We start from the raw sequence: 27,556 nt of genomic DNA on the forward strand, positions 1-27,556 counted from the left end.
CATATCTATCTATCCATCCATTCATCTATACATCCATCTGTCTACATCTAAGTATCTGTGAATCCATCTATCTATCACCCATGTCTGTTGTACAGTCCCTCTATGCCTAAAAATATCACATGGATATTTTTATGTATAAAACCTATTCTTTAGATGTAAAACTATTATGATCAAATATTGAAAATAACTAGAAATATGTGTGTGGAGAGAAATATAATAAGTAAACATTTGAGGTCTGGATTTGAGGGATTTCAAGCCTCCTTTTGCTGACTATATAATCTATTCTAGTCATTCAGAGCAGGTGAAAATTATTTCAGGGACTATGCCTTTCAAGTATTTAGTCATCTGTGGACTTCCTTTAGAAGTGAATATAGTCCACTCTAAGAAGAAGGAAACATATGACAAAGTAATTAGTTTATAATTGACCCCCTTTAGGATCCCCAGACTCATTTCACATGAGTATTTTTAATATCACATTAAATAACAATTAGCACAACACTTTTCAAATATAAAAATGTGTGAAGCACCAATCAGATGGAATAGATGTGCTGCCAGGTGTCACTGAGCAATCTGTATGCATCTCTTACAGACTGCGTGAGAAATCTCATTTAATAGAATAGGGCTGAGAGTCTCCTTACCTAGTAAATAACACCTCACAGTTCTCCTTCAGCTGGGTACCCAAAGTATGGATGAAGGGGGAAAATGCCTATAATTAGACTTGTGTTGTTGTCATTGTTGCCCAGGATATATTAAATTCGCTTTTTATGGCTACTTTCCCTGTCTCTCTCTCTCTCTCCCCACTCCCCCCATCCACCCACCCCCATCTGTACCCAAGTCAGAAATTTAAGGACTAAGTTTTTTGTTGTTGTTAAATCTATAACATTAAAGATTCTTCTGGACTCCCAGAAACCTTTCACAAGATTAGAGGGGAAATATTCCTTATTTTTGTTGCTCCTCAGTAAGCAAAATAGCAGAAAGATTATGTTATTATTTCATTCAAAACTTTAATTAAACACTCTCCTGTGTGCCAGCATAGCTGTATACCAGACTCTTTCTGAGAAGTATAAACAGAAATGCACCACCCCATATCATCACAATCTGGGCAGAGCAAATGAATATTTTACGGAGGACTTAAAATACGCTATCCATACGTTTAGCCAAGAAGTCGTTTCAGATTTACCTGAGAAACTTTTATTAAAGCACAAATAATGCCTGCCCAGTTGCAATACCTGGAACTTCTGTTGATGCAAGTGTGACAACAGGACAAAGATATTTCTAATTTGGAAAATGATGACCAGTGTGATTACCATGCCCACCTCTGTGAACTCCTTTTCCACAAAGCATAAGTTACCCCAAATTAAACAAGACAGCCAAAGAGAAGCGTACCTGGATTATATTTATTGCAATTGTTTTTCTTCCCCATACTCCTTGACCACAAATCATGCCATTACCTTATATATCAGGATTTTACTTTGGTTACATTCTTTCCCGTCTATTGTGTCTTTGTTTAACTTTCAGACTTCCATCCTCCTTTCTTCAATTGGAGATGCTTTTCAACATCAGTACCAGAGTGCATGTTGCTTTTTCCTTCTGAACATTCTAAGAGGAGTGCGTTTTTTCCACAAACAGACCTTTTAATGGGTTTTTTCAAAACGCAGGATTGGCATGCACTTAGCTGCCTCCATCTGCTGCTGTTCCCTGATGCAGCATGACCTCTGTAGATTCACAGCGAGTTCCATATGCCCGAGGGCATTTTCTCCTTCCCCTTCAAGGAATGTTAAGTGTTTATCAAAGGACTGCCATTTTGGGTGGAATCCTTCTTCATTTTGGAAACTCTTACTGCAGCATAGTCTTCCTGCCTTTATGCACTAAATGCCATTAGTCATTGTAAAAATCGAAATCTCTCCACCTATCTTCAAAGTCATTTGATGGAGCAGCGTCAAATTCAGAACCATTGTGCGTGAATCTAAAGGACTTAGACACCCCCACAGGTATATCCCAATTTCATTTTCAATAGGTGTCTCTGTGTCCTCCAGGGAGATGTAAAATCCTCTTCGCCTCTCCCTGGAGGACACAGAGACACCCATTGGAATTGGATTCCAGGGGAGTTCTCAGTATTATTAAGTACTTCTAATACTTGAATTCTCTAAGAGCGTATGTATAAGATATACAAGTAATAAACACTTGTTAACTCTATTCTAATAATGACAGGTTTTTTTTAAGGCACAGCTTTTTATTATATAGTAAAAGAAGATGTAGGCTGGAGGAAAAAGTATTTAATTGGAAAAGTTATAAAACATAGAAATTCTAGGTAAATAAACTATGAATTCTATTAAAACCTATTTTACAAACACCTTTTAAAAACTAAAGAAACAGCCTTTAAGACACTATTACTTATTTATAAAACCTATCGCACTAGTGATCTTAGCAAGTGTTTTCTGTAACATATTCACCATGCTTTCAGATCCTTACCCAGCTATCACAGTTCTGCTTCAAGCAATTCTTCAATTTCTGTGTTGTAATTTCTATGTGAAACTCCTGAAAGAAAATGTAATTAATTGACTAATGCAGGCCTCTGAATAGCTGCATCACAGAAAACACTTCAGAATAGGTGATGGCTTCTTCATCCCAACATGGATAATAGCAGGCTGGGAGCACGTCCATTCCATGAAAGAGACAGCATCTTGGATTATTTTCAATCTCCTGGTATCATCTTGAAATGCCAGGAAAAAGAACAGGTATTAGAATTAGGACAGACTTTTATTTCCGTTTTTCAAGCCTCGGGCAAGTAATTGAACTTCTCTGTTATTGGTTTCTCCTCTCTCTAAAGCAGTGCTTCTCAACGTACTTGCATTTATCAGTCCCTTTTGTGCCAAGGAAACTTTTTAGACATTTTTCCTGATTCCTTCTCTAAATGACTTAATCAGACTCTTCAGAATTGGTGATTGAGCAGGTACACTTTCCTAAAATTCCATAGGGGTTTCTAATTTGTACCACTGGTTTAGAAACGCTATATTCTTAGACAGTGGTATTCAAACTTTCACATGTCTCAGAATCACCTGGAGATTGAAAGATTGCAAATTGCTGGTTACCATCTCCAGAATTTCTAATTCAGTAGTCTATGGTGGGGCTGGAGAATTTGCATTATTAATAAGTTTGCAGGTGATACCGGTAATGTTTGTTGGGGGACGACACTTAGAAGGCACATTGTCCTAAGACCTTTTAACTCCAAGTGTGGTCATCTGGCAACTTGTTCTAACTATATTATTTGGAACATTGTTAGAAATGCAGAGTCATAAACACCACCTCAGAATTACTAGATTAGAATCTACTTTTTAACAAGATCCCTAAGTGATTCATATGCACATTAAAATTGAAAAACAACTGGACTAAGATTTCTCAAATTTTCTATAATTTGAATTTTAATTAATAAACTGTTTAGCCTGCTTAATAATGGCACGTATTTTCTCGATATGCTATAAAAGCAAACATTACTTTTTGTCTTTAAAATGTTTACAATCAAAATTAGCTTTTATTAAATTATTATAAAATCTTTCTATCTTTTCGCTTTTCTTTGACCTCACCAGTATTTCCTGATCTGGTATTTGAACATAATTTAATTTTAAATTGAAGTTCTTAAAAACTGTTTATTTCACAACTTGGCTTTTGGCACACACAAGGTTCAGCTTAAATGACTCATTCATTCACATAGCTCCTGCTGTGCCTTACAGTGTATTTATATTTTATGTTGGTGCATTTATCCTTTCTTTGTCTACTTCCTGCTGAGGATTTAGGGAGATTAGTTTACAAAACGAGCATAGATATTACCTTCCTATAACAGATATTTCAAAACATTTAAGTAACAAATCACTCTTCTGCCTTCTGTTTTCTATCCTAACAATATAATTTTCTAAATTTCCCTAAATACAGGTGCGTATAGTGCTGTGTAAAACCTTGTATTTCCTGTTTTTTCTGACTGGTTATCACTTTTAACTGAGTTCCCAGAGTACTTATTGTAATTTTGGCATTAAATAGTAGCAGAATTTAGCTATTACAAAATAGGTGTAATATATAGTAGTTTTGTAGATCCATAATCAAAACTCTTGTCCCTTCTCCTGCAATTTCACCTTAGTGCTTCAGTTTTGAATATAGTATCTCCTGCAGAGCCAAACCAGGAGCTGCAGGAGGAGGAAACTGAAAAGCCTTAAGATTGCAAGTGCTTTCTTAAAATGTGTGTTCTGAACACCTCACTCACCTCACTTTTGTCCTGGCCCTTATCTCCTGTATTAGTGATCAGTTGCTAACAAATTGTCTCGAATCTTAAGTGTAAAACAACCAGTATTACTATGGATAGGAATCGGGGTGTAGTTTAGTTGAGTCTTCTATCTCAAGGTCTTTTTGAAATCCAGAACCAAGAGCATATCACCCCCTCCTCAAGCTTTGTGCTACAGTTATCACAAAGCTTGAGAAGAGGGTGATACGCTTCCCAGCTCACTCACATAGTTGCTGGCAGGATTGTGTTTCTAATGGCTGATGAACTGAGTGTTTCAGTTCCATGCTGGCTGTCGGTTGGAGGCTTCCCATGGTTCCTGCTCTCTGCGCCTCTCCATGCAGAAGCTTGCTTCATCAGAGAAAGCAAATCAAACCCAAGAAAGAGAGAGTAAGCAAGATGGAATATAACTTAACCTTAACATTGACCTCTTATCATGTTTGTCATATTCTGTTCATTAGAAGCAAGTCACAGGGTCGAGTCCACAAAGAATTATTGAGAGGAATCTCAGAAAACTCCTCACATCTCCCTTACACTTCCTAGAAAGCCACCCTTCTTGTTACTGCTGCTGCTGCTGATCATCTTCTTTTTCGAGATGGAGTTTCGCTCTTGTTGCCCCGGCTGGAGTGCAATGTGGCATGATCTCCACTCACTGCAACCTCCACCTACCTGGTTCAAGTGATTCTCCTGCCGCAGCCTCCCGACTAGCTGGGATTACAGGCCTCTGCCACCATGCCCAGCTAATTTTTGTATTTTTCATAAAGACAGGGTTTCACCATGTTGGCCAGGCTGGTCTCGAACTCCTCACCTCAGGTTGTGTCCGGAATTGGTGGGTTCTTGGTCTCGCTGACTTCAAGAATGAAGCCACGGACCCTCGCAGTGAGCATTACAGTTCTTAAAGATGGTAGTCCGGAGTTTGTTCCTTCAGAGGTTCAAAAGTGTCTGCAGTTTCTTCCTTCTGGTGGGTTCGTGGTCTCACTGACTTCAGGAGTGAAGCTGCAGACCTTCACTGTGAGCATTACAGCTCTTAAAGGCAGTTCATCTGGAGTTGTTTATTCTTCCTGGTGGGTTTGTTGTCTCGCTGGCTTCAGGTGTGAAGCTGCAGACTTTATGGTGAGTGTTACAGCTCATAGAGGTGGCATTGACCCAGAGTGAGCAGCAGCAAAATCTACTGTAAAGAGCAAAAGAACAAGGCCTCCACACTGTGGGAGCAGGTTGCCACTGGCGGGCTTAGGCACCCCGCTTTCATTCCTTTACGTGGCCCCACCCACATCCTGCTGATTGGTCCATTTTACAGAGAGCGGATTGGTCCATTTTACAGAGAGCTGACTGGACCTTTTTGACAGGGTGCTGATTGGTGCATTTACAACCCCTGAGCTAGACACAGAGTGCTGATTGGTGCATTTACAATCCTCTAGCTAGACATAAAAGTTCTCCAAGTCCCTACTAGACTCAGAAGCCCAGCTGGCTTCACCTAGTGTATCCTGCACTGGGGTTGCAGGCGGAGCTGCCCGCCAGTCCCACGCGGTTTGGCCACACTCCTCAGCCTTTGGGCAGTCCATGGGAAAGGGCGCAGTGGTGTAGAGGACAGTTTCCTCTGGGAGGCTCAGGCTGTGCAGGAGCCCCTGGTGGTGGGAGGGGGAGGCTCGGGCATGGCAGGCTGCAGGTTCCCAGCCTTGTCCCGAGGGGAGGCAGCTGAGGCCTGGGGAGAATTCTAGCACGGTGCATGCGGGCCGGCAGTGCTGGGGGACCTGGTGCAACCGCTGCAGCTGCTGGCCTGAGTGCCAAGCCCCTCACAGCCCTGGGCCAGCAGCACTGGCCGGGCAGCTCCAAGTGTGGGGCCCGCTGAGCCTGTGCCCGAGCCCGTGCCCACCGGAACTCACGCTGGCGTGTGAGCACCGCAGGCAGCCCCTGTTCCTACCCGCGCCTCTCCCTCCACACCTCCCGCAAACAGAGGGAGCAGGCTCCGGCCTCGGTCAGCACAGAGGGGGGCTCCCACAGTGCCGTGGCAGGTTGAAGGGCTCCTCAGGCTCCACCAGAGTGGATGCCAACGCAGAGGAGGCACTGTGAGGGCTGCTAGCATGTTGTCACCTCTCAAGGTGATCCACCCATCTTGGCCTCCCAAAGTACTGGGATTACAGGCATGAGCCAACAAGCCCAGCCTACTCTTCTTCTTCTTCTTCTTCTTCTTCTTCTTCTTCTTCTTTTTCTTCTTTCTTCTTTCTTCTTTCTTCTTTCTTCTTTCTTCTTTCTTCTTTCTTCTTCTTCTTCTTCCTCTTCCTCTTTCTCTGCTCCTCCTCCTTTGTCTTTCTTTTCTTCTTCCTTTCCTTCTTGTTTGCCTTGCTTTAATCAAAAAATTATCGTTAGGTTTGGCAAAATGTAACATTGTAATTAATGAATGAATTGATTTGGAGTTTTATTATTTTATTGCATAAATGTAGTATAGATGAAAAAAAATTTTATGGTCTCTAAGACGTTTGAAGTAATGGAAAAACAGCCCACCTGTGATATCTGAGAGATGGCCAGGCATTATCAGATAGGCCTTGGTTTTGCTAGGAGCTGACCCAGACCTTCAATGTTGACATAGTTTGGCTCTGTGTCCCCACCCAAATCTCATCTTGAATTGTAATCTCCAGGTGTTCAGAGAGGAACCTGGTGAAATAGCGATTGGATAACAGGGGCGGTGTATTAGTCAAGGTTCCCTAGGGGGACAAAACTAATAGGAGATATATATATATATACACACACACATATATATATTTTCTGTATGGAGGATATATATATATCCTTGTCATATATATGCATATGTGTGTGTGTGTGTATATATATATATAGGAGTTTATTAAGTGTTAACTTACGTGATCACGAGGTCCCACAATAGGCTGTCTGCAAGCTTGAGGAGCAAGGAGAGCTAGTCTGAGTCTCAAAACTAAAGAACGTGGAGTCCTATGTTTGAACACAAGAAGCATCCAGCATGGGAGAAAGATGTAGGCTGGGAGGCTAGGCTAGTCTCTCCTTTTCACATTTTTCTGCCTACTTTATATTTGCCAGCAGCTGATTAGATTAAGGATGGATCTACCTTCCCCAGCCCACTGACTCAAATGTTAATCTCTTTTGGCAACACCCTCACAGACACACCCAGGATCAATACTTTGCATCCTTCAATTAAATCAAGTTGATACTCAGTAGTAACCATCACAAGTCTATCCCTTGTCAACTTGAAGCCATACCCATTTCCTGCGATCATAATCTTCAAATACAGACAAAAATAAGGTCATAATTATGCCTAACATAATACAACTATCCTCTTGGTGCGGAGCACCTCAACATATCCTGCATATCCTCAACAACTATTGGTGCGGAAATGCACCAATCCCCAACCCAAATACTGTTACATAAAGTTAACAATACCTACATGCTAATATCAAGTCAATAAATCTTATGTCACATGATAAAGGAAAAGGAAATAAAATGAAGACTTTTTTTTTAGTACAAGAGTATCCATGCACAAACATGTTTTTAATAAAAGAAACAGGAAATACTGATGACAATCATGGTCCTCGTTTCTGCAGCTTGTGACATGATTGTAGCTGGTATTGATGACTACCTTCTTTTACTACCCATTCTGTATTTCCTTTGACTTCAGTAAGCACCCCGGCAGGTTGTGGTTTTATTTCCTGGTGGAGTGACCCAAACCTTCAATCCTGAGGGGTCTGGATTATTTTTAGTCCTGCCTGGATTGGGCTGTTGTGGTGTCCCATTGACCTTAAACATAGGGCATGGTAATACTAAGAGATGCCCTAATGGATCTCTTGTATTCCACACATACACTTCCTTACCTCTATTATGCAGTAGTAGACTGATTTCATCTTGATAGTCCAGGTCAATTACCCACCCAACACTGTAACTCCCTTCTTTTTTTTTTTTTTTTTTTTTTGAGACGGAGTCTTGCTCTGTAGCCCGGGCTGGAGTGCAGTGGCCGGATCTCAGCTCACTGCAAGCTCCGCCTCCCGGGTTCCCGCCATTCTCCTGCCTCAGCCTCCCGAGTAGCTGGGACTACAGGCACCCGCCACCTCGCCCGGCTAGTTTTTTGTATTTTTAGTAGAGACGGGGTGTAACTCCCTTCTTAGCCTGTTAACTTAAAGGTAGGAGGAGCCCAAAGTGTCCAGGTGGCAATCTTAACTTCCAGTTTAATGGAATCACTGTTGTGTCTCCTGAACTAAGACCTCTAGGCAACCAAAATGTAATGTCGTGGGAACAGGAATCACAATTTTTGCTAGTGGATCACTAGGGGTGATGTTAAGTGGTGCCACTTCTACTTTCACTCCTTTGTTCCTGGACCTATAAATCCTGGCTATAGGAGAAACAGTACCATATATCAGACACTGATTTAGAGCTTAGACGGCCTTCTGGAGAACTTTGCCCCAGCCGTGCAAAGTATTGCCACTGCGTTGGCATTGTAATTGTGACTTCAAAAGCCCATTCCACCATTCTATCAATCCAGCTGCTTCAGGTTGGTGGGGAACATGGTAAGACCAGTGAAATCCATGAGCATTAGCCCCCTGTCACCTGTCTTTAGACATAAAGTGAGTGCCTTGGTTAGAGGCAATGCTGTGTGGAACACCATGACGGTGGATAAGGCATTTCATGAGTCCACAGATGGTAGTCTTGGCAGAAGCATTGCTTGCAGGATAGACAAACCCATATCCAGAGTGTCTATTCCAGTGAGGACAAACCTCTGCCCTTTCCATGATGGAAGAGGTTGCATATAATGAACCTGCCACCAGGTAGCCAGTTGATCACCCTGAGGAATGGTGCCATAGCAAGAGTTCAATGTTGGTCTCTGCTGATGGTAAATTGGGCACTCAGCAGTGGTCACAGCCAGGTCAGCCTTGGTGAGTGGAAGTACATGTTGCTGAGCCCATGCATAACCTCCATCCCTGCCACCATGGCCACTTTGCTCATGGGCCCATTGGGTGATGACGGGAGTGGCTGGGGAAAGAGGCTGACTGATATCCACAAAATGGGTCATCCTATCCACTTGATTATTAAAATCCTCCTCTGGTGAGCTCACCCATTGGTGAGCACTCACATGGGATACAGATATCTTCACAGTTTTTGACCTCTCAGATAGGTCCATCTACATACCTCTTCCTTAAAGTTCTTTGTCACCAATTTTCCAATCGTACTTCTTCCAAGTGCCTGATGATGCAGCCAAACCATTGGCTACAGCCCCATGAATCAATATGTAATTACATATCTGGCCATTTCTCCTTCCATGCAAAGTGCATAACCAGGTGCACTGCTCGCAGTACTGCCCACTGGGATGATTTCCCTTCACTGCTGTCCTTCAGGGATGTCCTAGAAAGGGGTTGTAATGCTGCAACTGTCCATTTTCAGATGGTGCCTGCATATCGTGCAGAACCATCTTTGAACCAGGCCCTGGTTTTCTCTTCTTCTGTCAACTGATAATAGGGAACTCCCCCTGAGGCCGTCAGTGAAGGCTGCAGAAGAGAAGGCTGGGTGGTAGGAGTATAGACCGTGGGTATTTGAGTCACTTTCTCATGTAACTTACTTGTGCCTTCAGGGCCTGCTCAAGCCCAATCACATGTATGCCATTTCCATTTGAAGATGGAATGAATGTTGCTGTGCATGACTCACTTTATGACTAGATGTGTCAGGAAGCACCCTATTCATGATAGGCAGTTTATGTTGTATCATGACTAGATGACCCCATGGTCAAACATTCAGTTTCCACCAACACCTAGTAACAGGCTAAGAGCTATCTCTCAAAAGGACAGTAGTTATCTCTAGAAAATGGCAGGGCCTTGCTCCAAAATCCTAAAGGCCTCCACTGTGATTTACCTATGGGAGCCCGCCAAAGGCTCCAAACAGCATCCCTATTTGCCACTGACACCTCAAGCACCATTGGATCTGCTGGGTCATATGGCCCAAGTGACAGCGCAGCTTGCACAGCAGCCTGAATCTGTCACAGAACCTTCTTCTCTTCTGGACCCCACTCAAAACTGGCAACCTTTCAGGTCACTTAACAAATGGGCCAGAGTAACACACTCAAATGAGGAATGTGTTGCCTCCAAAATCCAGATAGGCCCACTAGGCATTGTGTCTCTTTGCTGGTTGTAGGAGGGTCCAAATGCAGCAACTTATCCTTCACCTTAGAAGGAATATCTTGACAGGCTCCACACTACTGGACCCCTAGAGATTTCACTGCAATGCTAGTTCCCTGTATTTCAGTCGGATTTATTTCCCATCCTCTGACACACAAAAGTCTCACCAGTAAGTCCAGTGTGTTTTGCTACTTCTTGCTCACTGGATCCAATCAGCATAATGTCATCAGTGTAATGGACCAGTGTGATATCTTGTGGAAGCGAAAAGTGATCAAGGTCTCCCCAAATAAGATTATGACACAAAGCGGGAGAGATAGTATATCCTTTAGGTAGAACAGTAAAGGTATATTGCTGGGTTTGCCAGCTGAAGATAAATTGCTTCTGGTGGGCCTTATAGACAGGAATGGAGAAAAAGGCATTTTCCCAGTCAATGGCTGCATACCAAGTACAAGAAGATTTGTTAATTTGCTCAAGTAATGAAACCATATCTGGTACAAAAGCTGCAGTTAGAGTCACCACTTGGTTAAGCTTACAATAATCCACTGTTTTTCTCCAAGATCCGTCTGTCTTCTGCACAGGCCAAATGGGAGTGTTGAACAAGGATGTGGTGGGAATCACCTCCCCTGAGTCTTTCGAGTCTTTTGTGGTGGCACTAATCTCTGCAATCCCTCCAGGGATGCAATATTGTTTTTTATTTACTATTTTTCTAGGTAGAGGTAGCTCTAATGACTTCTATTTGGCCTTTCCTACCGTAATAGCCCTCAGCTTACCAGTCAGGGAGCCAGTGTCGGGGTACTGACAGCTGTTAAGTATGTCTATGCTTATTATAGACATATAATTATGCATTCTGGCACTGGGGAAATGACCACAGGATGTGTCCAGGGAATCACTGGACCTACTGTAAGTTGAACCTGAGTTAAAACTCCATTAATTACCTGACCTCCATAAGCCCTTACTTTAACTGGAGGACCACAGAGATGTTTTGGGTCCCCTGGAATCAACGTCAGCTCAGAACCAGTGTCCAGTGTTCCCTGAAATGTCTGATCATTTCCCTTTCCCCATTGCAAAAGGCTGGAGGTCTCCTACGAGAAGGATGGAAAAAGATTCACTGCATAAATTGTTGGTAACGTAATGGGGTCTTTCCTCAAGGGGACCAAGCCTCTCCTTTATTCTAGGGGTTCTGGATCTGTAAACTGACTCAAGTATGGAAATTGATTGAAAGACTGTGATTCTCAGTTTTAATCATTCAAATTAGTCTTTTGTCCATTTGACCTAGATGTTTTCTGCTTATATAAATTAAGTAGGAATGCAGTAGTTTTCCTATCCATTTCACTTCTAGGAACACCATTATTAATTATCCAATACCAGAACTCTACATAAGTCAGACTATTCTGATTGCTACTTTGTCTCTGCTGTCCATTACAGTAGCTACGCCCACCTTGCCTTTGATGACTGAGTGCTGCCACTTGGCCCCTGCCACCTTGAGATCCAATTATTCCCATTGTATTTAAATTTTGTAGCTGAATGACTGTGGTTCCCACTGTTAGATCTAACATACCAAGAAGAGCAATTACAGGGCTCTTCAGAGATGCAGGTACTACCCTCACAAATCTATTTCACAAGGCATTGGTCAAGGGTTTATCTTCTGGACTCTCCCAGCTAGGATGAGTTGGTCTAAAGTGACTAATCCTCTTTGTCATCCCAATCTCCCTAAACCTTTGTACTCCTTCCTCTACATTAAGCCTAGGGAGATCAGACATTTCCAGGTAATTCACAGTGGCCCATCTTTCAACCCATATTTCAGCTAACCAAACAAATAAACCACTAGAACCTTTTTTAACACCCTGAGCTGCAACATTGAAAGCGAAGTCCCTACTGAGTGGGCCCAAATCAATAAATTAAGCCTGATACAACTCTATGTTCCTTCCACCATTATCTGATACCCTTAATATCCATTTCCATGCCTGTTCTCCAGATTGCTGTTTATATATATTAGAAAACTCCAGTAGTTCTTTTCGAGTGTAGTGCACCTCCTCATGGGTCACACTGTTAACCTCACCTCCAGGGGTCTGCTGGGACTTTAGTTTAGTTATAGGTCTAGAAGCAAACAGGAATGTTGAGGGTGGCTTCTGAGGAGAATCAACATGAGTTTTCCTGGCAACCGCCTCACGGGAGGCCAGCATTGTTGCCTCAGGCAGTGCAAGGTTTATCTCCTCAGACAAAGGTGGAAAAGCTGATGGCAGCATGGGTCGGGGAGGGGATATTGCCACTACTGGGGATGGGGAAGCTGTCCCTTCTGGCAAAAAAGATTCATCAGACTTTACAAACTCACTGTCCCTGGTTTCATCAGGGTCCTCCTACACATCCCCATTTCAAGTTGTAGGGTCCCATTCTTTTCAATCAATGCCCTCACCATAACAGTAGACACCTGGCGAGGATGTGCATGCACCTTTTGTTGCAGATCAGTCACTTACACAATAAGAGCTTGTGTCTGTTTTTCCACAACTGCAGTTCTTTCTCTACAGGAGATAAGACTCTCACTCAGGGCAATCTTAGATTTGAGGCTCAGTGTCTGCTTCTGAAGCTGGGAGACAGAATCCCTGAGTTCATCATTTTATTTCATCACTTTGTCCACTCTACTTAAGAGCAACCAACCAACTTCATTATGTTCCTTGGTTCTCCACATATGGTCTAAGGTATTATGTATAGAGTCACTAAACTCCTTGCCTCTCACAAACAGTGAATCAGGAGTGTCAAATGTATTTATTTTGCAAAACTCTTTAAATAGTTCACACCGAAGACTATCAGTATTCTCCATACTATTAGAAGTAGAATCCTTAGCATTTTTGCATCTAATCATATTAAGCAGCCAACTCCAGAATCCCCAAAATTAAAGAACCCCATCCTTAATATTCTGTCCCTCTAGAACCACTGCTGGTACCAAATTTTGTGTTAGTCAGCATTCCCTAGAGGGACAGAACTAATAGGAGTTTATTAAGTATTAACTTATATGATCACAAGGTCCACAAAAGGCTGTCTGCAAGCTTGAGGAGCAAGGAGAGCCAGTCCAAGTCTCAAAACTGAAGAACTTGGAGTCTGATGTTTGACGGCAGAAAGCGTCCAGCATGGGAGAAAGATGTAGGCTGGGAGCCTATGCCAGTCTCACTTTTTCATATTTTTCTGCCTGCTTTATATTTGCTGGCAGCTGATTAGATTATGTCCACCAGATTAAGGGTGGGTCTGCCTTCCCCAGCCCACTGACTCAAATGTTAATTTCCTTTGACAACACCCTCACACACGCACCCCCAGGATCAATACTTTGAAACCTTCAATCTAATCAAGTTGACACTCAGTATTTAACCATTACAGGTGGTTTTCCCCATGCAAAGATACACAATCATAGAATTATTCAAATTCCTGACAACATCCAACCCAGCACAAAGCCCCATTTCCTTGAACTCTCCTCCAAATCGCCTCACCCAAGCCCAAATCCTCTAAAAAGTCATTTGTAATATGCTCTTATTGAGAGATACTTCATTATTTTCCATGATGTGCTTTCCACTGTCTTGTCAACAAATTAATAAATTAACTTTCCTCAACTACAGTTGATTCTAGTGGCCTTTGGCTTGAGGGCATTCATTGGCTATTCTAAGAATTCGTGTTAAAAGTGATATAAATTAATCATATTGTACTGTTTGGGAAGGAGTTGTTTGCTATTATATAATAATCTTTGCTCCTTTTATTCGTTTTTTCAGAACTTGATTTATGAAAACAAAATAAAGACAGCAGAATTCTATTTCATTTGCTGTAAATTATACAGCGAAGCCTTTGATTATGGTTTGTCTAGTTCTGTACAGCTACTAAGCCAATACTATATCCAGAGGGCAAGGACTAACCTTGTTCTTCTTTACAATGCCAACGGACTAGTAAGAACTGAAATGTACTGCCCTAGCAAGTCAGACCAACTTTTTCTACCACTAAAAGTTCAGTCTGTTTTTTCCAAAAGCATCCTAGGTGGTGGCCTCTGATTATACAATAAGTTTAGTAGTTTAGCTGGAATCTAATTTCTCCAGGCTTTCAGTTCACCCCTGTTAGAAAGTTCAGCACTTACAGAGGTATGTTACCCTCCTTGTATTTCCAGGATATCATTAAATGTAAAGTTCTAATGAAAAACTAAATGCCACCAATTGTGGTGGCTCAGGCCTGTAATCCCAACACTTAGGAAGGACGAGGTGGGTGGATCACTTGAAGTCAGGAGTTTTAGACCAGCCTGGCCAACATGGTGAAACTCTGTCTCTAGTATAAAAATACAAAAATTAGCAGAGTGTGGTGGTGCACAACTGTAGTCCCAGCTACTTGAGAGGCTGAGGCAGGAGAATTGCTTGAACCTGGGAGGTGGAGGTTGCATTGAGCCAAGATCGGTGCCACTGCACTACAGCCTGGGTGACAGAGTGAGACTCCATCTCAAAACAAAACAAACAAAACAAAACCTAAATACCATTAAACTAAATTCCATACCTATAATTATATTTCTCTGAGCTTTAAATCAGTCATAAGTCATAAAGAATAAAAGTTGACATAGCAAGGTATTTACACTGATGTAAGGCGGCTAGTTTTTTCTGGTATTGGATTGAATATAAATTGACTTCATAGTTAGACATCTAGATAGTTAAAGAAAAGCATAACAATGCCATTGTTGTAATAACACAACTGGTTTAGTCATTTTCAATTCTGTTAAATTTTATTAGATATTTAAATATACATATACACATATGTATACATAGACACATATATGTATATGTATATACACATATATATACACACACACATATATATATAGCTGAACAATCAGTCAGAATGTGAGTAGATGAATCCTGCTATTTTCTTTGTACCAGAGGTAATATGGATCTATAATTCAGTAATTTTATGGTTAGTCAGTCCTTATAAGTGTATTTTATTAAGTGTATCTACTTTTCTAAATGTGAAATTTATTAGATTGTAATGGAAACAAATTAGTACTTATTAAATAGTCTTTGTGTTTCCTTGTACTTTTTGAATAAGAAGTAGGTAGTTAAGAAGTAATATAAATTCTAGAGAAAGGAGGTAGAAAAGAAGAAAAAGATACATTCTCTCAGTATACAATAGCAAACACCACTTCTGTACAGTAAGCTTGTCCAGCCCGCAGGTGGCAGGCTGTATGCAGCTCAGGACAACTTTGAATTCAGCCCAACACAAATTCATAAACTTTCTTAAAACATTATGAGATTTTTTTTGCAATATATTTTTTGTTTTAGCTCCTCAGACATTGCAAAATGTTCCAATCAAAGGTTAGCATGTTTTCATATCCTAGAATTTAAAAAAGGAAGAGAATCAAAAACATAACTCTGATTAGATGTTGGCACATGATACCAATGAGGAAAAAAAAGAGTGGATATGGTATCTTAGAAATCATCAATAAGGCAACTCTTACAGGCCCAAATTCAATAACAGTAGATAGAAAAAAAAAATGATGGGGGAAAAAGATGCATAATTTAGGATGAATATAGGAGAGGCACAGATGTCTCAGAATAGTGTCTGGAAATAGAAATCCTAGAATAACCAGAGGTTTGTGAAAAAAGGTAAAGGCAAGAAAATGTATGCTTTTTCTTATGTTTGGCAAACGAAGAGAGAGACATAGCCATTGCTTGGCATAGATGATGTGTAACATGATGGAGGACGAAATAAGAAGTTTTTCAAATTTTGGTTTTTTTTTTTTTCACTCTCTCTATGTAAGTAGCACAATCTTTAGTTCAAAAAAGTTCAGATTGAACTTTGAAATAAGAGAAAAGGTACTGAAAATTAGTTGGTAGCGGTAGCTCCTAGTACTCCAACAGTTAGTGATAAATCCTAAAATTTCTGTGGAAATGTATTTATCACTTCATGTGCTGCCTTATATTTGAAATATTTTTCCTTAACAATTTAATGCTGGTTGTTTTATCACCCATAGCAAAAATCTGTCTGTTTTATAGCTATGTTTAGATGCTTAGTTACACACATTTTTTCCTCTCCTGTAGTTTGGTAATTTCTCAGTAGAGGGATATTACCTGGCTTATGACATGAGTTTATTTTTTCATGTAGGAAAAATCATTTGCTACTCCACCTTTTATTGTAAATGGTAATTACCTAGTCAATCCACTTTAGGCTTTATATAGATCAGTTTTATAAGCCAGCATAATCCACATATACCCTCTCTTAAATAAAAACAGAGTATGTGAAATACCACATTTGGGTTTTAATATGTAATAGTCCTTCAGTAAGCTGAATCAAATTTATTTTTATTGCCATTTTGGTTCTAGTGTATAAACTAAAATTTGGATATTACATAGCCAAGTCTAGTCCATCCACTTCATTCCATGCAGCACAGATAAATAATTATAAACCATTGGCCTCTGCACAGCTTTTTCTCTGAAACATTCTTGAGTGGATAGTGAGGAGAGCCAAGAAAGCAAATAGGACTGCAAGAAACAGAGAATGGTTGATTCGCCTCAGTGTTGACATGCTGGATAAAAAGATGGGTCATCTGAAGTGAGGAATAAGGAGGGGATATAACCAAGTCAATGAGACAGTTGAGGAGCTTTTTTTGAGAATCCACTGCTGAGTAAGTGTTAGGCAGATGCCTGCTACCAACAGGTATTGCCAGAAAAGGAAGGAAGAGTCAGTGAAGGATGTAAGGAGACAGCAAGAGGAAAGGAGCTTCATGAAGATGCCAGACCTGCGTGGAGCTTGTGATAGAACCGCAGCAAAAGTATATGCGACCCCAAGTCCAACTCAGACTACTTTCTAAAGGAGGGAGAAATGAATTACTTGATGAAACAGATTGATAATTTTCTGTATGAGGATGTGGGGAATCCAGGAAGGTCTTTATTAAAGCCACGTTGTTTTAACCAGACCTTGTTCTTCCCGTTGTAGTCCTCTTAAAGCCAGGGGCTTCATCAATGAGTAATACAAAGTATCTTCACTGTATGGGTGTCTATTAAACGTGGAATTGGATCTTAAACCTAGTTTGGCAAGAGTAGAAAATTTTAGAAATACGGAAATTCCCAAAGAAGAAAAAGAAACAGTTCTCCACGCAGAGATAAGGTTAGCTATATAATCAGTGCAATTCTTACAGTTTTTTTCTGTGCATTTATATATAATTTTATGTTTTTTACAACTTGGATAATTAAAGAAAATTATAATTATCTTCTGACTAAATATATTGTGAGCATTTTTGACCTCAGTCTTTCTTTAAAGCAGGAATTTAATACAATGACTGCATACTATTTCATAAATTAATAATATCATAGTGATAATCTAACCTAATCTAATAATGATGATGATAATTACAGCAGTGTTAAAAGTGGTAGTTACAATAGTAGAAGGGACAATAGTAATAATAGCAGCAGCTGACAAAAAATCTAAATAGATTACATACTATACTTACCATGTGCAAGATAAATTCATAAATTATCTTACATATATTATGTTATATAACCCTCTAAATAATGTTATAACATAGGTATTATATGTCATTCATTTTATAGATGAGAAAACCGACTTTTAGAGGCCAACTAATTTGGAAACTTAAGTGTATATATATTAACCACATGTGCAGCTTGTTAAACATATCAGTGCCTGACTCCAGCCCAGACCTACTGAATTATAATGTATGAGGTCAGTTCCAGGCTTCTATATCCTTAGGAAGCTCCAGGGGTGATTCTCAAACTCTGCTCATTTGGGGAACCACTTTGTCAGTAACTTAGCCAGATTTGCACCTGGTCTATCTGATGCCAAAGTTTGCACTCTTAGCTTCTCACAATGTGGATGACCATACCATTTAACCAGCCTCATATTTTGGTGCATTTAAATTGTTAATAGGTTTATTATAATGAAAGTAAGACTGAGACACAATAAAATATTTAAGGAGTTTATTTGTGCAGTGATTCGTGAGTCAGTAAGCACCAAACCAACTGACAGTGTGGGGTCCTGTTGAAAAGCACAAGGGATGGCTTTTATGAGGTGAAGGCAGAAGCAAAACAAAGACGACATCTGATGGATTAGAGTTGCCTTATTTGTTATATTATACTGGAAATTTCCTGGTTACAAAACTATAAGTTAGCAGCATCTTATTTTGGTTGAGCTTAAGTTTTGTTGTTGTTGTTGGGTTTTTTTTTGCTAAACAAGCATTTACAAAAAAAAATAGCCTATATTATGTTTCACTTATATTTGCCTTTCAAAGTTAAGGCTACTTTAAAGTTTAAATGTTTTCATCTGCTCAGGATTTTTTCAGGCCTGGTCTTTTTTTTTACCTTTGAGATGGAGTCTTGCTCTGTAGCCCAGACTGGAGTGCAGTGGCATGATCTCAGCTCACTGCGACCTCAGCATCCCAGATTCCAGCGATTCTTATGCCTCAGCCTCCTGAGTAGCTGAGACTACAGATGTGTGCCACCAGGCTGGGCTAATTTTTGTATTTTAACTAGACATGGGGGTTTCACAGTATTGGCCAGGCTGGTCTCGAACTCCTGACCTTGTGATTCACCCACTTTGGCCTACCAAAATGCTGGGATTATAGGCATGAGCCACATTGCCTATCCCTGGTCTCCATTTTAATTTGCTTTAACAATTATAACTAGTGCTAAGATGAGCAAGCTTGTTTATTAGAATATTTTCTAATTGTTGCTTAGCATCAATTTCTGTAACTAAAACAAAAACCTAAACATAATAAACATTAGTTTAGCTATTTGCCATGTATCAGATGAGATCTCAGGAACTCACTACAAATTTTACTTATTTCAGCCAAACCGAAAATTATAGTACTGCGTGTGTGTCTGTCTGTGTGTGTGTGTGTGGTGTGTGTGTAATGGGGAGAGAGAAAGGACAAAAAGAGAAAGAGAAAAATTAATTTGGTATAAAGAGAGATTTGGCCCAAAAATAGAGTTGGGTCAGTACATTTTAACATACTCTGAATCTTCATCCTTAAGTGACCTTTTTTTATATTTTTGAGACGGAGTCTCGCTCTGTCGCCCAGGCTGGAGTACAGTGGCGTGATCTCTACTCACTGCAAGCTCTGCCTCCTGGGTTCACGCCATTTTCCTGCCTCAGCCTCCCCAGTAGCTGGGACTACAGGCACTGGCCACCAGGCCCAGCTAATTTTTTGCATTTTTAGTAAAGACGGGGTTTCACTGTGTTAGCCAGGATGGTCTTGATCTCCTGACCTCGTGATCTGCACACCTTGCATTAAAGACGGGGTTTCACCGTGTTAGCCAGGATGGTCTTGATCTCCTGACTTCGTGATCCGCACACCTCGGCCTCCCAAAGATCTGGGATTACAGGCGTGAGCCACCGCGACTGGCCTTTTTTTTTTTCCGCCCCCCACATTTTTAGAAATGAAAACTTCTCAGAACTTTCAAAGATTTACATTTATTTAACATACTATTTAAGGAAGACAATAATTTTAACATTAAAGATAAGATGCATGGGAAAACTAAGAGAATAAGTAGGTAGTTCATTCTTAGATCTTCTGAAAATATAAATGGCAAAGATCTGTGGGCCTAATGAGGTAGAGTAGTGTAGTTGTACATACACGCACAATAAGGGAAGAGTAATGCAAGGCTATTTTTTTCTTCCACTCGGTGCCTCCCTTTTACCAAGTGCACACACACAGGCATACACTGGAAGCATATACAGACAAGCAGGCCAGATAGGCAGTAATAGCATTCTCTTAAGGAACAATAAATGCTACGAGAGTAGAAGGCATTTATTCAATAAGTGCCAAATATGAATCTGAATGTTGTAATGGATAAAGAACCTTGGTTACTAACTAGAAAGACCCACGTTTCACTCCTGTCTTAAAATGAGTTAGTTACTGATACAAGAAAAATAATTTATCTTCAACTGTGTTTTCTGATTTTTAAAGCTAAGGAGTTGAGCTAGATTATTTTGAGGGTTCATCTAGGTTTAATGTTCTCTGACTTTATAATTTTCTGTCATAGTCTTCTGACATAGGGAAATGAAAAAATATCAGATCATAGATGACAATAGAAGAATCATAATTTTTATACACGGATTCTATTATAATAATGCCGCTTCATGTTTTGAAAGGCCTTATATTCTTTAAAATATGTACATCTAACTGAATTATTTAATTTGATAATGGTGTTTTAAATAATAAAGATATAATTATATATCCCTTTTCAATATATGAATCTTTATACAAAAGATTTCTAAATTAAATGTTAGTGTTGTCTTTAATTAAAGGAGTCTTTTCACAAATCTCACAGAATAATATTTGCAAGACTTTTAAAAAAGACAGCATCAGAGTATTTCATTAATGCATAAACATGCTTAAATTGCAGTTTCTAATTCTGTGATGACTTACTGCAATAAAATTGAATTATGGCTTCTCAGGAAATGAGAGCAGAATAAGAATATGCATATATTTTATGAACACCATTTATACAGAATATTGTAAACTATTTTTTTAGTGAATGGGCTTTTCTAAAGTAAGCTAAAACTCACATTTATTTATTTGCAGATCCATAACAAGTATTTTCTTAATTTTATTTTATTTTATTTATTTATTTATTTTTAGAGATGGAGTCTCGCTCTGTCACCCAGGCTGGAGTGCAGTGGTGCAATCTCCGCTCACTGCAACCCTCGCCTCCCAGGTTCAAGCTATTCTCCTGCTTCAGCCTCCTAGTAGCTGGGACTACAGGCACATGCCACCACGCCTGGCTCATTTCTTTTGTATTTTGGTAGAGATGGGGTTTCACCATGTTGCCCAGGCTAGTCTCGAACTTCTGAGCTCAGGCAATCAGCCTGCCTTGGCCTCCCAAAGTGCTAGGATTACAGGCGTGAACCACCGCACCTGGCCCATAACAAGTATTTTCTATTCGTTAAATCAATGTGTATTTAAATGTAATATTTACTGAATGGTATTTAGATATTTATAAACTTGGTGTCTTGGGGAGTAGATCATTGTTTCCTTACACTGAAACATATTTTCAGCACAACCTAGAAAATCAATTAAAATTCTATCAACAGGTTCGTTTTCTGCAGCATAGCAGGACAGATATTCAGAGGAACCCCACCAAATACAATGCATTTAAAACTTTTTCATGCATTGTTGAGCTACTGGTAAGGTGAGACAAATGCATAGAGGCCAGAACGTAGGCAAGTCATAGAGTAGGTGTTTTTCCTGGGATTCAGCTGATCCTGGTGGCTCACAGGCTCAGTGTTAATATGCCAAGCATGTCAGGTTTAGGAGATGAGGCCTCTGGTTAACGGAAAGATTTTTTAGTGTCTCCTTCACCAACTTAGGACTCCTGAAAGTCAATATATCAGGGTAAATGGGGAAAAAAGTCATGTTTCACAAAGAAATATAAAAGTTAGTGCAAAGAGGTCTTTGTTTAGTAATGTCCTTAGGAAACTGGCAGAAGCAATTAGAAAACATTTTTTTTTTTAAAGAAAAATAGACTTTCAAGCCAACACACACACACACACACCTATTGCTATCATAAAGTACCAAGGAACTTCCAGAAGATCACCCATAGGTACATACATACATATATTATACATACACAAATAAATAAATGAAGAAGCTAATGAGGAAACAATGAAGAATTATTATGGTCACAAACCACAAGATTAGATGCAGACAGATATGCTAAAGGACATAAATTATAGCTAGATGGAATAAACATGTTCTTATGTTACATACCAGAATATGATAATTATAGTTAACAATAATATATAGTTTCAAATAACTACAAAGAGGATATTGAATGTTCCCAACATAAAGAAATGATAAATGTCTGTCATAATAAATATGCTAGTTACCCTGATCACTATACAGGGTAATATAGTATTTGAACCATCACTGTGTACCCCACAGAATTCACAATTTTTATGTGACAATTAAAAAAAAAAGTAGAATAAAGTATATAAAAAAGAAATTTCAAGATCAAATCTCAAAATACTGTTGATGTTAAAATTATCAGGCACAGAATATACATGCTAAAATTATCAGACACAGAATATAAAGTAAATATATTTAAGGGACTTGAAGAAATAAGAATAGGAATTGATAATATGAAAAAGGAGAAAGATAACATAACAATTTACCTGGTAGCTTTTAAAAACACCAAATAAGGCTTCTGAAAATTAAAGTGACCATCCCTGAACACAGCAAATGAATGGAGATGTAAAACATCTATTGGACACTATTAAAGAGTATTAGTTAACTGAAACATAGGTATTTTTAAAAATCCAGAATGCAGAACAGAAAGAAAAGGGACAAAGATACACTAGTGAAAAAAAAAAAATCAGTAAAAAACAGCAACAACGAATAATTCCTGCCCCATGGAGCCACATGGAGTAAAGATCAACAGAAAACAGTAAACATACAAAATAATTATACACACCTATGCATGGATATAAGTGTATAGACGGTGATAAATGCTAATACAAATATTGAATGAAGCTGAGATAGTGGGAGGTGTCTATGGGAGGGCACAGTGGTAATTTTAAATGAGCTGGCTAGGGCTTTGTTGCCAACTGATACTTGGGTAAAACCATAAAGGAGTGCAGAAGTTGGTCATGCAGATATCTGGGGAAGAACATCCCAGAATATTACAAAGGAAGGCTGAGGAACTGACATGTTGGAAAAGAAGCCAAGAAACCAAGATTGAAGTAGTTTGAGCCACAGGAGCCCAGGAAAGGATCAGGTGAGAGAGATAGCAAGCCACTTATCAGGAAGCACCTTTGGACCAGTGTAAGGACCTTGGCTTCTATGCTAAGTACAATGGGAAACCACTAGTGCATTATGAACGTAAAAGTAACATGACTTGTAGTGTAGTTTTAAATAAACAATTTGGTCTTCTGCTGAGTGTAGACCATAGCAAAAAAGACAGCATATAGACTCAATAAACGTAAGCTATTATTACTGACTTTATTATGTTATGGTATATTTTGTACCACTGCCATGGAACATATCCAGAACTTCTGGAGTCACATGGTGGAGGAGACAAAGAGTTCATGGTGTTCCCTAGAGTCCTCATTTAAGACAAGGGCAAATGTCATTCTAGGGCATCAGTAGAAACATACTAAGGGTGCCAGCTAAGGAATGGAGATGGGGTAGGTAGAGGTGAGATGTAAAGAATCTGATGGTTTTCCAAGGCCAGAGTAGAGATTTAGCAGATGCTAAATATGCTAAATTTAGAGATTTAGCATATTTCTGTGGACCTAAAGACAATTGATCCAATCAGGGTTTTAGCACTGTTCTACCACTTTCTGGCTTTAAGACTTTGGTAAATCTCTAAACTTAGATTTGTCTTTGTTAATTTTTATTGTATAATAAATACACTGTATGCACGGAGAAGTATATGAAACATAAATGAACATTCCTACAAACATCTCAGTACTAGAGACCTTGTAAAGTACCTTGAAAAGCCTTGTTATGGACCCCTCCCAACCACACAACCTTTAATAACCCTCCCTCAGAATAGTGTCGATTCTGAATTTTTTAAATAATCCTACTTCTGTTTTAATTATGCTTTAATTTTAGCACCTTTGTATAAATTCCTGAGCAAGAAATATTTCTTCTTTTTCTCTACTCTTTAATTCATTCAATAAATATTCATTTTTATGTATTCTTTTGGAATTTATCATTTTTGCTTCATGTCATATTTGTGAAATTCATCTATGTTAATAAAACGAGCTATAGCTCATTAATTTTCACTGGTGTATAATATTACATTGTACAAATAAATATATGTTCGTAATACATATTTATTGAACATTTGAGTTGCTTTCAGAATTGTTTGCTATGATCATTTTTGTACTAACAACCTACAGAAAACATCACGGAGTGCAATTTCTGGATCAATACATCAAACTGCTTTCAAAAGTGTTTGTGCCAATTTACTCTCTCAGTGCAGAATGCAAGTTTCCTTTATTGCACTTGGATAACAAGATTAAGTGTTGCCAGGAATTTTAATTTTGCCATTATGAATTTTGTGCTTTTATTTCTCATTGTGTTTTTCTTTTTATTTCTCTGATTACTAATAAAATAAAAAATTTTCACACATGTATTGGCTAATCATATATCTTCTTTTTTGAAGTGTTTATCTTCTGTCCCTTTTCATTTTAGATTCTTTTACTTTATTACTTTCTATTATAATTTTTGAGAAAATAAACATAAATATAAAAATAAACTTAAACATAAATATTAATATAAATTAACATGCATATATATATACACATAGATATTCTTGATAATACTTTCTTGTCAGCTCTATCTGTAACAAATATTTTTTTCTCTCACTCTAGGGAATTATCTTTTTATACTAATACAAATGCTGTTGATGACAAAAATTATTACAATTTTTTAGTTTGTTTTCATGATACTGATACACACCACTGGAGACAGGACAATTTACAAAAGAAAGAGCTTTACTGGACTCACAGTTCCACATGGTTAGGGAGGCCTCACAATCATGGTGGAATGTGAAAGGCACATCTCACATGGCTGCAGACAAGAGAAGAGAACTTGTGCAGGGAAACTTCCCTTTATAAAACCATCAGATCTCGTGAGACTTATTCAATATCACGAGAATAACACAGGAAAGACCCACCCTCATGATTCAATTATCTCCCACCAATCCCTGCCACAACACATGTAAATTGTGGGAGCTACAATTCAAAATAAGATTTGGGTGGGAACACAACCAAACCATATCAGCATTTATAACTTAAAATGGTAAAATCTATCAACTTTATGTCTTATTTAAGAAAGCATTCCTTTTTCAAAATGATGAAAGTGCTTTTGTGTATTATATTCTAAAAGCTTTTGAGTTTTACTTTTATTTCTTTAGACTACTTGTGACTGATTTTTATAGTATGATATAATGTAAGGGTATAATTGTATTTTTTCCATATAGATAATTATCTTAGCATCATTTACTTGCTAAACTATCATTTGCTATCTTTACCACTGAAACCCTTTAAAAACTAATTATTCATATTAGATAGGGCGTATCTCCTCATTTTAGCCTTCTTCAAGACTATCTTGGTTATTCATTACATTTTACAATTATATTTTAACATTTATTTAAAAATGTATGGGCATGATTGGAATTGCATTGCATCTATAGATGAATTTGAGAAAAATTGATATCTTAATGTTAAGTTTTTGAAACCATAAATGTGATTTTATACAAAGTAGTTCACATTTCTGATAATACTATGATCTTTTAAATTTTTATTTTCTTTTTATTGTTTTATTCAGAAATGTAATACATTTTATATTTTTACCCCATTATGTTGCTGAACTCTCTTTTTACCTCTAAGATTTCTATAGATTTTTTCCCTTTTACTGCAGTTAATAGAAACATCTGCGCAATGCTAAGGAGAATTTATTGTTTCAGGCTTCCTTATGTCGGATGTTAAACAAAATGCTTACAATATTTCATTGTTAAGCATAATGTTTACTATATGCTTATGAAGACACTCTATCTGTTAGGGGAACTCCTTTTTCTTCCCATACTGCTTCTTATTTTAAATCATGAATAAATGTTGATTTATATCAAACCTTTTCTGCATCTACCCAGATGGACATATGATTTTTCTATCTTAATCTACTAATTCATCTAGTATTCCTTGGATAAATCTACGTTGGTAATGATGGCTAACTTTTTAAAAAATTCATTACTGGCCCGGCATGGTGGCTCACGGCTGTAATCCCAGCACTTTGGGAGGCCAAGGCAGGCTGATCACGAGGTCAGTAGATTGAGATCACCCTGGCTAACACGGTGAAACCCCGTCTCAACTAAAAATACAAAAAATTAGCCCAGCATGGTGGCACATGCCTGTAGTCCCAGCTACTTGGGAGGCTGAGGCAGGAAAATTGCTTGAACCCGGGAAGTGGAGGCTGCAGTGAGCCAATATCACACCACTGCACTCCAGCCTGGGTGACGGAGTGAGACTCTGTTTCAAAAAACACATAAAATAAAATAAAGCAAAATAGAATAAAATAAAATAAAATTAATTACTAATGTTGGTGTGTTAATTTATTATTTTTTTTTTTTATTTTTTAAAGGCAAGATCTCACTCTATTAACCAGGCTGTATGTAGTGCAGTGACATGATCACAGTTCACTGCAGCCACGATCTTCTGGACTCAAGCAATCCTCCTGTATGAACCTCCTGAGTAGCTGGGACTGCAAGTGCTCACTACCATGTCCAGCTGATTTTAAAAAAAATTTTTGTAGAGACTGGGGAGAGGGGTCTCACTATGTTGCCCAGGCTGGTCTCAAACTCCTGGTCTCAGGCCATCTTCTCACCTCAGGCTCTCAAAGTGCTGAGATTATAGGCATGAGCCACTCCTGCCAGCCTAGTGTGTTAATATTTCCTGGAGATTTTGCATCTTTTTACCTGAGACATGTTTTAAATTTTTAAATTTTCCTTTTTAATGCTGAAGGTTAAAATGGTTTTTACCAACATTATGTTAGCCTCATAACGTGAGATGTACTGTAGTACTCCTCGCCAAAAGAAATTATGAATAGCAGTGTCAACAGCCTCATAAAATAAATGGCCAAATGTTTTTACATATTTTTTCAGTAATTTATTGAACAACTATTTATTTAGAACGTACTGTATGTCAGGTATTCTCCCAGATACTGGAGAGGGAGTGGTGAATGTAATGGCCATTAATCTTTGTCTTCTGGAAACATATTCTAGTAAGACATGACAAAAATAAACACATAAATAAAATATGTAACTTAGCAGACACTGATATGTATTATTATATGCATTATATGTATGAATACATATACTGCAGACAAAGGAAGTAGGAAATCTGGGGACAGCAGGGCTCACAATTTTCAAGCGGTATTTACAGATGCCATCTCTACAGAGCTAACCTTTGTAAAAAGGCCTGCTGGAAGCAAGGGTGGACACTCAGTGATTTCCGTACTTGAATGGATATATGGTACACATAAAAATACATGAGAATGACTCCGTCTTCTCACTCCTCAGCAGCATTCATCATTCCTGTGTAGTTTAATCCAGGCACTCTCCCCACTCTGCTTCAACTAGGATCTCCCTCCGCACTCCATACATTCTCTGAGTCTTTGTACTTTTTC

At 38.8% G+C, this 27,556-nt stretch overlaps 1 pseudogene; it reads right to left on the reverse strand.

The window, feature by feature from the left end:
• Positions 1–8,469: 8,469 nt before the first annotated feature.
• The window catches only part of LOC144340942 (uncharacterized), a 31,941-nt pseudogene continuing 12,854 nt past the window's right edge, over positions 8,470–27,556 (reverse strand).

Source organism: Macaca mulatta, chromosome 5, assembly GCF_049350105.2.
Source record: "Macaca mulatta isolate MMU2019108-1 chromosome 5, T2T-MMU8v2.0, whole genome shotgun sequence".
Classification (NCBI taxonomy): Eukaryota; Metazoa; Chordata; class Mammalia; order Primates; family Cercopithecidae; genus Macaca; species Macaca mulatta.